The sequence below is a fragment of the Crocuta crocuta genome, unplaced genomic scaffold (genome assembly GCF_008692635.1).
Source record: "Crocuta crocuta isolate KB4526 unplaced genomic scaffold, BGI_CrCroc_1.0 scaffold39, whole genome shotgun sequence".
NCBI lineage: Eukaryota > Metazoa > Chordata > Mammalia > Carnivora > Hyaenidae > Crocuta > Crocuta crocuta.
Window position 1 is genome coordinate 4533188 of NW_027533334.1, and position 16362 is coordinate 4549549.

General features: G+C 41.3%; 1 pseudogene; it reads left to right on the forward strand.

Annotated features, from left to right (window-relative positions):
* Positions 1-101: 101 nt before the first annotated feature.
* LOC144218381 (large ribosomal subunit protein uL11-like) lies at positions 102-10461 on the forward strand (annotated as a pseudogene).
* The last annotated feature ends 5901 nt before the right edge of the window (positions 10462-16362 follow it).

Genomic DNA, 16362 nt, shown 5'->3' on the forward strand with positions numbered 1-16362 from the left:
ACGCCCCCCCCCCCCCCCTCCCCAGGAACGTTTGCAGGACCGTGCTGCTGCCGGTGTCCACAGACTGCAGCTGGGTGCCAACCCGCCCCAGAAGAAGTTCGTGCAATCGTGTAGCAGCAGTACTGGGAATGAAACTGCTTCAGCGGGGTGAGCGATCCCCGGAGGAGCGCGGCCAGTCCACGGGTCTGCAGGTTTCTGGCAGGCCGCTTCTGCAAGAGGAGCGGCAGAATCACAAATTATGCCCCCAAAGGCAAGGGCTTGCTTTTGGCGCTGTTCATTCAGTATGAATGTTTGTGAATGTCAAAATGTTTGGGGACCGTGTCTGCGCTGGCAGAGGAGTATCTGGGGGAACAACTCTGGGTTCCTGTTTGAATTCCTCCAGGATTGCTGGGGGCTTCCAGTGGTCGGATTCAACATAGTAAAATGGTTACTCTTTTTGTTTTTTTGTTACTGATTTTTATAATCACCATCACTGTCTCTTTTGTTTCAGGGATTCTGGAAAATCACAACACACATCTGGCCAGGCTTCACTCTTGATGTCCTTGTTTCAACACCAGTGAATGTGGTTGTTCTCCAGGGTCTGCAGGGACCTTTGCTGTGGGGCGGCCCCACAGCCTCTACCAAATGCCCTCCCAGCAGAGGAACCGCCTCTCCCCATGTGGCCTGTGGATCCTGAGGACCTTGCCCTCTGCTTCTGGGGATTCGCCCTTCCCACCAGAGCTCTGCCAGGTACTGAGCTGTGGAGTTTCAGACTCTGCGCTCCCCGCTGTTTATAGAGTTTTAATGGCATTTAAAACCTTCCCTTTCTCCCTTTTTTGTTCAGCCCCTGTGGCTGTTTCCACTTTTCCACTTTCTCTCCAGCTGCTTTTTGTGTGTGTGGGGGGGTACTTTTTCTGTACTTTCCCCGACCCCCCACCTCATCTCCATCCTTTCTCCACAAGCAAAAACAGCTCCCTGCCCTCTGTGGCTTCTCTCTCCCCCAGTTCACTTCTCCACGCCGCATACCTGTTGAGTTGTCTGGTTCAGGCTGTACAGATTGTTGTGTTAATCCTCAAATCAGTTTTCTAGGTGTGCAAGATGATTTAGTGTTGATCTGGCTGCATTTCAGGGATGAAAGGTGCAAAAAAACCTTCCATGCCATTCTGCCATCTTGGCTCCTTCCCCCTGGGACAGAACATTGTTAAGAACACTGTCCCTCCTGTCACCTAACAGACTCTTAACTTATATTTTATATTTCCCTTTATAAAGTATCTCCTCTGGCCATTCACACCTAGTATTTTAGAGCCAAATTCTGCTCTCTATGACTGATAGAAATTGTGTTTATGGCTAAAGAAATAACTTGTATCATTTTTTAAAACTCTGTGAATAATCCAATCCTTCTTGGGTTGGGTTACTTGTACTATTCTGTAGCTAAGCCAGGAAATTTTGACCCACTCCTTCTGCTTTGGTAGTTCCATTACCTTCCTGCATTTCACAGCATCCTTCAGCCATATTGACCTTGCATTTCTTCAATGATGGCTATTTCAGCTGTTTTGCATTTGTCAATGTCATAAATGAATTTGTGCTGAAGCTCTTCACATATAGAGCAATAGCTAACATGTATTACTAATCTTTGTGTGGTGAATAGACTGTATGATGGCATCCCTAATCCCCAAATCTTGGGATTCATGCTTTTGGGTAATTTCCTCACCTTGAGTGTGAGCAGACCCTGCGACTTACTTCTAATCAATAGACTGTGACCCAGGTGATGGATTGTGATTATCATACATATATAAAGCTCAGTTTCTCTAGCAGACTCTTTCGAAGGGTTTTCTCCCTGGCTGGATTTGAAGAAGTGGCCATATTAGAGGGCCCATGTGGCAAGGAGCTGAGGGCAGCTTTTAGGAGATGAGGATGGCTTTCATTCAAGAGCCAATAGCATACCCTTCTCCAGTCAAGCTCTTAGATGAGAATCCAGCACCTGCTGACACCTTGATTGCAGCCTTGCAGAGGACCAGCAAGCCCTGTGCAGACTTGCAATCCACACAAACTGTGATATAAGAAATGTATATTGTTGTAAGCTACAAATTTTGTGGTAATTCATTATGCAGCAGTAGAAAATGAATATGCTCTGAGATAAATATTTCACAGTTATTATCTCAATTGATTTTCATGACAGATTTAAGAGGTTGATGATATTATTACTCTAGTGTTTATAGACGAGGAGAATGAGGTTCAGGAAAGCTGAGAAACTTGTCCAGAGTCACACAGCAGGCTTCCGACTCTAGAGACCATGGCCTAAGATTTCTAGATTCTTGGTTTTGGAGACACAGCATGAACCTTTCAACAGGTGTGTATCAGTTTATAGTTTTACCAACAGTGGATAAGCATGCCTATTTCTCAGTATTCTTGCCAGTATTGATTATTTGTTTTAAAAATGATAAACTTATAAGTAAGTAAATCACAATTTTTTAAATTTGTGCCTTTTTTTTGAATGTGTCCTCAGATTTTTGTTTTCTAGGTCTATTCTCTTTTTCTTGAGCCATTTATAGATAGCACTCTCTTTGGGTATTATGGGAAGAGTGGTAAGTTAGTAAGGAAGCATCTCCAATTTTTGTCTTTTCAAGTAAGAAAATAAATTATTGATTAAATTAAACTCTTGGTGAAATGGCCAAACAGAGAAGTGACATAAACTGGCATTTTGAAGCCTAATATGCCTGCCAATTCATGACTATATTTCAATTATAGAGCCCGTGAGTATAAGAAAAATTCATTCCTATCTCAGGAAGGGAAATACTCAGGCCTCTATGGATTCTAGTTAGTCACTTATTAATGTATATCTTCTTTGTGCTTGGGTAAATCATCTCTGGATCTCTATAATTAATTTTCTCCCTTGTGCTTTCCTAAAAAAACACAAATTGTGCTTCACCCAATAATGGTCTGAATATGCAAAGATAATAGCTTGGTAGCAATTAGGCTTAGAAGGCAACATTTTTTGATGGATTTAAATTTCTTTTTTCCCTTGAAATAACCCTATATAGTTATGAAGTTTGCAAATTTACCCAAGGAAAAAGAACAAAATGACTGATTTCTGTAGTAATTCTCCATGACATTGTTATTAGAGAGCAGATGTTTTCTCTTTCTGAATGAAGACAAATCATTTCAGTTCATGAAATCACAAACTTTAGATATGTTTCAATGAGAATGGAAACAGTTCAATTAAGAAGACAGTCATTTTTGTGGTGGTGTGGTTGGTACTAAATTTAATGGGAAAAACAATTAGAATGTAGTCCTCAGATTTTAAAAGCCCTTTAAAACAAAGCATTAAATCATTAATCAGTTAATTAATGAGATAGATAGCAGCATTTCCGAAATCAGAAATCTAGAACATATAATTACACTACGAACATGTTTGTGGGAACAAACATTACCTCCCCAGCCTGTGGAATGTGTTATGATTGAGGTACCATTGTACCTCCTTAATTAATGTTTTTAAAGATTTTATTTTTAAGTAATCTCCACACCCAAAGAGGGGCTTGAACTCACAACCTCGTGATCAATAGTCGAATGCTGTATGACTGATCCAGCCAGGTGCTGTACCTCCTTCCTAATTATATAAATTGACTTATCATGATGAAGAAGCTGATGAAGCCGATGATTATGATGACTAATGATGACAGCTATACCTTAGTAAGGGCTTGCCATGTGCCAGGAATATTCCAGGTTTAATCTTCATGACAACCAAATGAATAAGTAATATTATTATCCCCATTTTACAGATGAAGAATCCAAAGCTCAGAGAGGTTAGGGTTGCTCAAGGTCACATGGCTGGTGGGCATCAGAGATAGGAATCAGATTCAGGTGTGCTTGGCTTCAAAGACCACTAACTTTGTTAAACCACATTATGCAACTCCACAAAGTTGGGTTAGTTTTGGATTAACTCAAAGGGCTGAATCTCACATTTTGATTCCAGAGACACAACCAAGACAGGATCACAGACAAAGTTCTTTTCATTTTCTTCTTCCTTCTCAGGAGCACATTTCAGGCATTTCTCTGACACCTGAAGATACACAGGTGTCTGTAACCCCACTAAAATGCTTATGACTTGAAAATACCCTCCTGGTAACCCAAGTGTATTTGGATTATTAGGTGCTGTGGGTGAGGCAAATGGTCCCCTTACGTGGAAAGGTGATAAACTTGCCTGTTCACTCCAGAACTCTGCACCTCTTAGCTGTGAGAAGTATGGCTACTTTTCTTCACAGCAGACACCCACCCTGGGAACTGTCCATGGTGGTTTCTTGCAGAACTCTCAAGTCATATTAGGACTTTCTAGTATTAAACATGGTGCTGAATTTCTAGTGATGCCTCTCTCTCTCTCTCTCTCTCTCTCTCGTTCTCCTCTCCTTTCCTCCCTCCCTCTCCTTTCTTCCCTCCCTACTCATATTTATGGATTAGATGTCTATTTATATAACTTGTCCTCTTACATTATGGATTTTGAGATTCTAATATTCAGATGATTAGAAATAGCAATATGTTTATTACATGCTAAAACAGTAAAATAATATCTTTCATGAAAAAGATCATAAGATATCTATAACATATTCAAAATATATGGTATCTTTATATTAAATGTCTTATGTTGTTAATCTTTATATCCAAGGAATATAGAAATGTGAAGAGCACTATAGTTATAGGTCCAGTTTGATTGGATTTGTGAGTATATGGAACATTCTTTTTTTTTTTTTTTACATTTTTTTCATTTTATTTTTTTATTTTTATTTTTTTTACAAATAGTTTATTGTCAAATTGGTTTCCATATAACACCCAGTGCTCATCCCCACAAGTGCCCTCCTCCATGCCCATACCCTCCACCCTCCACATCCATCAGTCCTCAGGTTTTTTTTTAATGTTTTTTATTTATTTCTAGGAGAGAGAGAGAGAGAGAGAGAGAGAGAGAGACAGCGTGAGCAGGGGAGGGTCAGAGAGAGAGGGAGACANAAGTTCCTCCTAATCCTCCTATATGTGCAAACATATGATATTTGTCCTTCTCTGCCTGACTTATTTTGCTCAGCATAACACCCTCAAGGTATGGACCATTCTTTAAGGAGGAAAATAAATCACCTTACTGTGGTAGACTATACTACTGTTTACCTGTAATTTTGGTGCTCTTCTCTATGGGATCTCTGTCTATGGGAAGATACATCCCTTCCCTGTTGTACTCAGAAGTGGTCATGTGACTTGCTTTGGCCAATCTAATGTAGGCCGCTTCTGAGTAGAAGGTATAAGCCAGCATGTGTGGCCCACAATGCCATAGCGAGACTTGTCCATTAGCTTGAGTCCCAAAATGAAATCAACTGGATCAGAGTGGAACCTGATCCTAACTTGATAAGTAGAATAAGGGAGAGACAAACTTTTTTGTTGTAAGCCAGTGAGGTGTTTAGAGACACTCATTGCACAATATAACTTAGCCTATCATGACTGGTCCTTTTGTCGTCTCTCGTTTGCAAAACCCTCTAAGGAAGAAGCAGCTACAAAATAACTTACCAGTAGTGATAAACAGTAGACTTTGAATTTAGTATAATAAAACCCATGAGGATTACAAAATTCTTAACCTTCTTTTCTCTTTGCTGGATTGAACCAAGCCTTCTTTTCCATGCTAGGATATTCCTGATAGTGCTTCAGACTAGTCTCTGGGCTGCTTATATTAGTTTTCCTAGGCTGCTATTACAAAATACCACATATTGTGTGGCTTGAACAACATTAATGGATGCCTAACATGCCAAAAAAACCATGGGCAGCTGTGAGAATTTCAGTCACTGCATAATATTTCCTTTTAAAAAACAAAGTTTCCTAATTTCAAAACAGAAGTCTAATTGCACCTAGTACTAACCTAAAATTAAAGTAACTCCTTGTTTTATTTTCCATTATGTTTACTTAGAATGAATGGAAGTTTTAGATCTTATTTTGAGTTCCTTTGGAAACAAATCCTGAGACAGAGAGTTATGTGCGGAAGGGAAAGGAGTGCCCTTGGGGCATATACTTGTAAGGATATGAGGAAAGCAAGATAGGTCAGAGTGAGAAGAAGCTAACCAGCAACTTGGTTGCAACCGAGGCTTCAGGTCATCCTTTGAAGAGCCCTGGAGGACGGAAAGCCCTTTATAGTTGTGCCACATGGAGGCAAAGGGATCTGGCCTTCATAAACAATCAGTTGTGGCTGTGGGCTGCCCTCTGGGAAGGGTCGTAGCTCTGGGCAAGGTGAGGCCCTGTGGCTGATGACAATGTTCAGTGGGGGACACAGCTCTGAGTTGTCAGCAGCTGATATTAGCAGCTGAGAGAATAAGTGCATCTCCCAAGAGGAGATCTGGGTGGAGGACCACAGGACCCATTGCAGCCCACCCTTGTGCTCGGAACAGCTTTCTCAGGACTCTGGTTAGTTTTGTGTTCTGGGGAGTGAGGGTAAGTGGGGCTACTCCTACTTCATCCCTTGGTCTCTTGAACCCATGTATTCTACAAATTGAGACATAGCTCCACACAATGGTCATTCTTTTGTAATGGCACCCGATCCTTTCAGTTTATCATCTCTGAGTCAGCACCTCAGTTATGTCTTTGAGAAACTATTCCATTGCTTTCAGGCTGATGGCTTCTAGTGGTGTGGAATCTAATAGGACCAATGGATGCCATGGTCATGTTCCTATTACTCTACCTTCTTTCCTGGAGAATGAGTCTCTCATTTGAAGACAATGTTATATGGCATTCCATATAGGTGATCAAGCGCTCTGCAAATCTTTGGTTGGTGATTTTGGGCCTGGGTCCTGCAGGGAGGAAAGCAAATTTATGTCCAAAATATGTATTGATTTCAGTCAAGATAAATAGCTGCTTCTTTTAGGGTGAAAATAGTTGATCTCTGTGAGAGATGGTGTCATGCCAGAGGCTTAGCTCTGTTACTGATATGAGGCTTAGCTCTGTTACTGATATGTTGGACACTTAGCAGTGACAATAGCTATATCAGCTTTAGTGAGTGGAAGTCCGTGCCGTTGGGCATACCGTTCATCTCTACCATGTCTATCAGTCATGAGTCTATGATTCCAACAATAGGGTGGGTGATGTTAGAGGCTGACTGATGGCAACTGGCCAGTCATCCTGTCTACTTGGTTGTTTACTGTCTCTTCCATCATGGATGATCTCTGTCAGGTGTTAGGATGTGATACATTGATTTTTTGTCAACTATCATAAGCCCAAATGTCTCTTTCTCAGATCTTTTTGATCCTGGTATTCCAGTCTTTCTTTTTCCAGTTTCCTGACCAACCAGCCAAGCTATTGCCACTCGCCACAAGCCTGTATGTGTTCTTACATCAGTTCATTTGTTTTTTTCCACACATCATGGGTGACTAGATACATTGTCTGGAATGTTGTGCAATAGAGGATTTTCTTATCTTTCAGATCATTACTAACTGGTGTTGTAAATCAGAAACAGGCTCACACCAAGCTGTGAGTCTATTGGATCCATCATCCATCATAACAAAATACCACAAAGTGGGTGGCTTGAACAACAGAATGTATTTTTCACAGTTTTTGAGACTCAGACCAGAGTGCCAGCATGGTTAAATTCTGGTGAAGGCTCTCTTCCTGGATTGGAGACAGCCACCTTCTTACTGTGTTTTCAGATAGCAATGAGAGAGAGAGAGAGAGGAAGAAAGCTCCCTGATGTCTCTTCTTACAAGGGTATTGACCTCATCATGGGGGTCCTACCTCATGACCTCATCTAAATCTAATTACCACCCAAAGGCCTCATTTTTAAATACCATCACACTGGAGGTTAGAGCTTCAACGTATAAATGTTGGTGGTGCAGTCCACACACAGAGCAACCCATCCATGAACCAAAATCAGCCTATTTTCCTCCTCTTTCAGCTGGTAGTAAGTCTCCTTCTCCCTTCATGTAGCTATAACTATGAGTTAAAGTAGAGGGATTCTGGGCCTTCTGTGTCTGCTGATCACTGGCCCTGCTTGTGCCTGACCCTGGATATACCACTTCCATCTTATGATGGATTGCTCACCTTTGGCAGAACTTTCCCCATGAGGGGTCACCTGATTTTCCATGTTCCATTTCTACTACGGCCTGGTAGCATTTGCAAGTAGCTGCTTTTGAAATGTATATAGTGCATATATTACTCATAATGATTACAAATGAGTTTTTGTTCTTTTTAAGGTTTTATTTATTTATTTTGTAAGAGAGGGAGAGAGAGGGGGAAAGAGAGGAAGTGAGAGAGAGAAAATCCTAAGCAGACTTCGCATTGTCAGTGCACAGACCAACACAGGGCTCAGTTTCACAAACCATGAGATCATGACTTGAATTGAAATCGAGAGTCAGATACTTAACCGACTGACCCACCCAAGTACTCCACAAATGTCTTTATAAATGTACTCCTCGGGGCACCTGGGTGGCTTAGTCGGTTAAGCGTCCGACTTTCACTTAAGTCATGGTCTCGCGGTTCGTGGGTTCGAGCCCCGCGTCGGGCTCTGTGCTGACTGCCAGCTCAGAGCCTGGAGCCTGTTTCAGTCTGTGACTCCCTCTCTCTCTGACCCTCCCCTGCTCACGCTGTCTCTCTCTCTCTCTCCTAGAAATAATAAATTAAAAAAAATAAATGTACTCCAGTGATTAAAAACTGGCTTCCCATTACCTCCACGATGAAATCTTTACTCACTCCTTACAGAGAACCCAAGGCCCCCAAGGACCTAGTTTCTGCCAACTTCCTGTCGTCATTACTCTTGTGACATGCAGACATACACTCTATGTTCCAGCCCTGCAATTTCCACATAGTCCACACATGTATCAGTCAGGTTCTGGGAGGAAACAGATGATTCACACAAAAGAGGTAATTGAAGAGTTTACTAGACTATTTACAAAGGTGTGGACAGGGTTAAGGAAATGAGAATGGAAGGACATTACTGCCTCTAGACCTAAAGAAGCAGGTGAGGAAGCCGTTCCCAGGATGTAGAGTGAGATGGGTTAGCCTGGGGTGCAGTCACTTCCCTGCTCCTCAGGGAGGGAGCTGGGGGGGATACATCTCTGAACTTTCTCCCTCACTTCCCTCCATTCTTCACCTGGTGTATCTCATTGGCTGAAACCCGTTAGAATCCAGGAGGCAAAGGAGCTCCAGAGATGCATTCCACAGAGGCCGTCCCCAGGGCAAGAACAGAGTGGACAGGACTAGAGAGTGGATTTGGAGAGGCAAACAGAATATGGAGCATCTACATGGTGCCTCACGCCGGTGCGCGTGTTTTTCCCTCTGCCCCAGATGCTTGTCTGACCCTGATCCCTTTCCTTTCTGCCTTGTTCATGTGAAAAACTCATTTTCAACCATCAACACTCATGTCCAACCTTTCAAGTCAGATAGCAGCTCATGCATGCCTCAGTTACCACATAAAGCACGTTGCACTATGATTGTTTACGCTCCAGTCTCCCTGACATGGGAGCTTACTCAGGATAAGAGCTGGGCATTTTGTATCTTTCTATTCTTAGAGCCCAGCACTGTGCCTGGCACTTAGTGGGTGCTCAGTAAATATCTATCAGTGAGCATCTATGTTTTCCTGAAAGTGGAAACTCCTTTTTTATAGCTCTTTTAAATGTAAACTTGAGAAGGTTAGTTATTTAACAGGAACAATATCACCTTGATTTCCATGTTGTAGCAAAGTTTTAAAAGCCCTTTCTTCTTCTGGTTTTTGGCTCAGAGGAGGCAAAGGTGCAACAGTCTTCAGTCATCCTGACTCTGGATTCATCTGACACCAGCCACCTCCACCATGTTGCCTAAGTTTAACCCCAATAAAACCAAAGTTGTATACCTGAGGTGCCCCAGTGGCAAACTTGGTGCTACGTCTGTCCTGGCCTCCCATATAGTCTGTCTCCAAATAAGGTTGGTGATGACATCACCATGGCAACCAGTGATTGGAAGGGCCTGAGGATTACAGTGAAACTAACCACTCACAACAGACAGGCCCAGATTGAAGTGTTATCTTCTGCTACTACCTTGATTATCAAAGCCCTCAAGGAATCACCAAGAGACAGAAAAACATTAAGTACAATGGAAATATTACTTTTAATGAGATTGTCAACATTGTCCAACAGATGCAGCTCCAATCTTTAGCTAGAGAACTCTCTTGGGGCGCCTGGGTGGCTCAGTTGGTTAAGGGTCCGACTTCAGCTCAGGTCATGATCTCGCGGTTCGTGGGTTTGGGCCCCTCATCGGACTCTGTGCTGACAGCTAGCTCAGAGCCTGGAGCCTGCTTCAGATTCTGTGTCTCCCTCTCTCTCTCAGAAATAAATAAAAACATTAAAAAAAAAAAGAAGAAGAAGAGAACTCTCTGGAACCATTAAAGAGATTCTGGGGGCTTCCCAGTCTGTGGGCTGCCATGTTGATGGCCGCCACCCTCATGACATCATAGATGACATCAGTAGTGGTGCAGTAGAACCTCCAGCCAGTTAAAAACCAGGAAGGAAAATATTTCAATAAAAAAATTATTTGACAACCAAAAAATAAAAAATAAAATAAAAGCCCTTTCTTATTTAAGGAACAAAGTCACTTATTCTGTATCCCATCACTAGTGATGGCTGAGAAATGGGTAGAACCCAGGTCATCTCTCTCCTTATCTGTTGCCAATTCCTCTTGTTACTAGATATCTGCAAAGGAAGTGGGTGCATTAGATGGCTCTGTGGAGACAACTCACACAGTTTTAACAGGTGGCAATGTCAGAAGGAAGATCTGAAATGAATGAGGCTAAATCCCTAATTGAGGAAAATGAACCATTTTAATAACCTCTAACTTTGCTGGGTCAGTAAGAGTTGAATTCTAAGAAGGGAAATATCCAGTTATATGGACCAGGTGTTTTTCTTTTCTTTTCTAAAATGAAAATACATGTTTGTTGACTGGATTGTCGTAAGCCGCTTGAGGTCAAGGAGCAAGTCTCCTTACCATATGTCTCGATCAGCCTTAGATAGATGTGACCAACAAATGGCACATTATACAAAACAACCAGATGAGGTCCATCCAGCAACATTTGGAGTGATTCCTGGGATGCTTGTCTCTGGCTAGCTGCACACTAGGAGAGCAGTGGCCACCACTGGTTTGATGCCCAGCATCCATTCTCAGTATTGTGGTGTGGACGTGATTGACTTTAAACCCCCCAGTCTAGAGGTGGGCCCTGATTGTGCCCGTGTTCAGCTGCTTCAGCATGTGCCTCAGGGTTCAATTCTGTCCTTCTTGGTGGCCTGTCCTATGAATTTGGGACTTGTCCAATCAGTTCCCACAATTGTGTAAACCAGGTCTTTGCAATAACCCTATGAAAATATATTGCCTGCTGGTTCTGCTCACCCGGTTGAACCCTAAGTGAACATGGCTAAAATGATATCGACAAGGTGTTAACAATGATTACTTCTCAGGAATAGGACTGATTTTAGGTGATGGGTTATTTTTACTCTCTTTTTTGTTCTTCTCCATAGTGTTCAAGTGTTTTAAGAGAGCATTTTAAAAACAAAACAATAGTTAAAAAACCCAACGATTTAACAAAAGTATCTAAAGCCTAATTCCATTTGCAAAATGTCTCACAGAATTCTAGCAAGTTTTTGTAAAACTTAGAGTTTCAAAAGAACCCCTTCGAGTTTTTTTCACAGAAATAAACAAAGAAAATTCATCTACACTGTAATCTATCACATCCTTTTTGTTTTTTGAATGTTTATTGAGCCCAGGGGCCATATTTTACTCTTGCTTTCTCTATTTGCTGTGCCTAACTCAGGGCTGTGTACATTGTAAGTCCCTGTCAACATTTCTTAATAAACACACCCCATACACATAAATATATCTGTTCTAATTTTCCTTAACTTCTTTTTCTAGCAGTTCCCCACAATATCTGCTTTATCCTTCTAAACTAGGATATCAAGTACTTCAATTTTAAAGCACATTAAACATTAAATTCTTGCATACACATTTTCTGTATTTTATGAAAAAAATATAGATGGTACTTGTTTCTATGGAGTTGAAATCGCTATGCGCTTACCATTTCATACTTTGCTCTTTTATTAATGATATTTCAAGTCCACATAACCTTGAATCAACATAATCCATAAACTTGTCTTTTTAATGATTATAGAGCAGTCTGTCATGTAAATATACCACAGTTTGCACATCCAGATCTCTATTTTTGGACATTTGGATTGTTTCCAGTTTCTTTCTCTTATAAATAATGTGACCACGAAGGCTTGTTTAGACCAATGGCTTTTTAAAAATTATCTCTTTGGGGTCATTTCCTTAGGTCAATATTCCTGGAGATAAACTATTTGGAAAAAAAGACACGAACATTTTGTTACCTATTGCCAGACCACTTTCTAGAAAGCTTGAAACAATTTCACAGCATTGTCAACAGTATGGTTGCATGGAGCCACATTCAGATGGGAGTGTTAACATTATTAGTTATTTTTGCTAGTTTACTATTATATATCAGCATCAAAATTGCTCTAACAACCTTAATATTCTTAGAAGCTCTATTGCTGGGGGTCTACAAGTCATGCCCTTAAGATATTTAGAAGTATTTTTTTGTCTGGCCTGAGGGTCTCTTAGGCACCAACTCAAATCTTTCTGCCTTTGCAAAAGATCTTACACCTTTGATCTGATTTTCACACTGAAGCTATGTTTTATTGATAACACCCTAGATTTGATCTTTGACGTAAGGCCATTTCTTACTTTAAGAACATTTGCTACCTTGAAGACTTCCCTGTACCCTCTATTTTTTCCCCCAATTCTGCTCAAATAGTTGTTTATTTACTTCATTCCTTTCTTCTTGCATTTTATCAAAGCATAGGAAACTTAAAGGAGCCATCTGACACTTTTAACATTTTGCCTGGAAATATTAGCCAGATCTACAGGTTTGTGAAGCACCATTCCTGTTTGTGATGTTAACACCGGTGACAGTTGCAGTCAAATTTCTCCTGGCATCCCCTTTGCTCTAGCATCCAATAGTGATATCCTCACTGCTCTGCCAGTCTTCACCAATAGCCTTTTGAGAATCTTCAAACCTCCCCTACTATTTGTTCCCAAAGCCAGTCCTTCATGTTTTAGGTTTTTCTTATAGCACCATCATGCGACTAGATGCCAAATTCTGGTTGTTATCTGTCATTGTGTAACAAATCACCCCAACTTAATGGCTTAAGACTACTACTATTGTATTATTTTTCACAATTTTGTTGGTCAATTGTCTTAGCTGAGAGTTTTGTTCTGTGTGATGTTATCTGGGGCTGCAGAGGTTAGACTGGGCTGGAAGGTCCAAGATGGCTCATTCATATGACTGATGGATGCCAGCTGGAGCTGCCCATGAAAGGACTCGAATTCTCCATATAGCCTCTCCATGTGGCTTGTTTCTACATCATGGTCTCTGAGTTCCAAAAGGAAGGAAATAGAAGCTTGTAGTCTTTTTAAGTCTTGGACCAAGAGATCCCAGAATGTATTTCTTTTTTTTTTAATTTTTTAAAATGTTTTTTATTTATTTCTGAGAGAGAAAGAGAGAGAGAGCAGGGGAGGGTCAGAGAGAGAGGGAGACACAGAATCCGAAACAGCCTCCAGGCTCTGGCTGGCTGTCAGCACAGAGCCCAACGCGGGCCTCGAACCGACAAACCGTGAGATCATGACCTGAGCTGAAGCTGGACATTTAACCGACTGAGCCACCCAGGCGCCCCTCCCAAAATGTATTTCTATTGCATATCATTGATGAGAGGAGTCCTAGGGTGTGCTTAGATCCAAAAGAAGGAGAGCCTGAGGAAGAAAGGTACAGGCATATGGGGAGGAAAGAAAGTGATGGTAGCATTTTTGGGGTTGATCTATTAGGCCAGGGTGACTGGGTCACTTACCAGCTTTTCTCAGGAGTTCTGTGGAAGTAGAAGAAACCTACTACTCATCCATCTGCTCACTCATTCATTTTCAGCTTTTTGCTGATCAGCTACTATGTGCTGGGCTTTGTTCTAGCCATTGTGGATATAACGGTTAGAAAAACAAACAAGGTCTCTGCTCTCATGGACCTTACAATTCAGTTGGGGCAAAAATAAAAAATTAAAAAATACATATATTTAAATAACTAAGAAGATTAGTAGTTATTGTGAATTGAACTGTCCCCTCCCCAAGCCTGTTTTTTCCAAGCCTGTGTCTTTCCTAATAAACACGGAATTCCTCCAAAGACCATTCACCTTCAGTCTTACAGAGGTCTCCAACTCATTGACCCCCACCACTATCAAACACATTATGACCTCACTTCTCTTCTTATCCAGGTTAGACACCAAGGCCCATCATTTTCAATATTCCTTCCTTAACCCTCACTCCATTACACTTTTCTGGAATATTCCAAGCCTAATTAGATCCAGCTATCTGTGGACTCCCTTCCTGAGCCCATGCTTGTGATGTGATCAATGAAAGTGACTGGAATTGATGTATGCTACTTCTGAATGGAAGCCTTAAAAACCGATGCTCAATTTGGCTCTCTGGTGTGCTCTCTGTCTGTCTGTCGCTCCCTTTTTTCCTGCCCCAGAGCCTGACAACACTGCAAATCAGGGCTGCTTTATAAGCCTTGGTTTCTGAGTAAGACAGACTCAGCAAAACCCCAGCTGACTCATGATGGGGATGTAGTATGATTGAGAAATAAACCTTGAGTTTTATGTCACTGAGAGTTTGTTTGTTTCTACAGCACAACCGAACTTATATCTACTAGTGCAGGTGAGTACAAGTCTGCTGGATGGAGAAGACAGTAAGAGTATCTCATGCAGAAAGAGCACTGTGTAGGGACACCTGGTGGCTCAGTCAGTTAGGCATCAGACTCTTGATTTCGGCTCAGGTCACGATCTCATGGTTCATGAGATCAAGGCTCCTGTCAGTCTCTGTGGTGACAGTATAGAATCTGCTTAGGATTCTCTCTCCCTCTCTCTCTGCTCCTCCCCCACTCCCACTATCTCTCTCTTTCAAAATAAATAAATAGAAAGAAAAAGAGCATTGTGTAAAAAAGGTGAAGGTAAGTCTGGGGATTTCTAAGAATATAACCCACATTGAGCAGAGTGAAACTGCAAGAATCAACTTGGAAGAGTGAGTAAGGACTCATTTGTGAAAGGCATCTAATGAAATGACATGGACCTTCACTGACACATCATAATCACCCTGAATCCATAGTGTACATTAGAGTTCTCTCTTGGTGTTATAAATTCTATAGGTTTGGATAAATGTATAATGATATGAATCCATCATTATAGTATCATATAGAATATTTTTATTGCCCTAAAAATCTTCTGTGTTCTACCTGTTGATCCCTCTCTCCCTGACAACATTGATCTTGTTACTGTTTCCATAGTTTTGCCTTTTCTAGAATGTCTTCTTTTTGGAACCATACGATATACAGCCTTTGCAGATTGGCCTCTTTCACTTAGTAGTGTGCATTTAAGGCTCCTCCCTGTCTTTGCATGGCTTAATAGCCTCATTTCTTTTTAGTGCTGGATAATATTCTGGATGTACCAGTGATTATTTATCCATTTACCTACTAAAGAACATCTTGGTTACTTCCAAGTTTTGACAATTATGAATAACATTGCTGTAAACATTTGCGTGCAGTTTTGGTGTGGACACAAGTTTTCACATCCCTTGGGTAAATAACAAGGAACATAATTGCTTGATCGTATGATAAGAGTATGTTTAGTTTTCTGTGAAACCACCAACTATTTTCCAAAGAGGTTGTGCAATTTTGCATTCTCATCTGCAATGAATGAGAGTTCCTGTTTCTACACATTGTCATCAGCCTTTTGATGTCAATGTCCTGGATTTTAGCCATTCTGATAGGTGTGTAGTGGTGTCTCATTGTTGTTTTAATTTCCATTTCCCTGATGGCCTGTGACATGGGCACCTTCTCATCTGCTGTTTGCCATCGGAATACCTTCTTTGGTGAGCTGTCAAAGTCTTTGGATCATTTTTTAATTGACAAGACAACCGATTTTATGATACCCTGTTTCCTTATCTACAAAATAGGGGTCTTGATGTCAGGACTGTCTCCATCACAGGGCTGATGAGAGGTTCAAGGTGGGATAAGATATGTGGAAACCTTTTGTAAATGATGAGGTTCTAATGCAAACAAATTATTATTTATCCGGCTGCCCCTTTAACTGCTATTCAGCCTGATTTGATTCTTTGTGGTGTTACTTCTGACATGTGATTTATGTTCTAAGACTATCAAATTAGAGAATTCAAATCCAAAAGATGAATTTCGCAGCCAAAGAAAGTAGCACTCAGCAAGTTCTGAATTCTTCAGGCTGTGGCTCCTGTGATGATGGGCACATCCTGCTTCCCGCCGGCTTCAGTGATGCAGTCTGT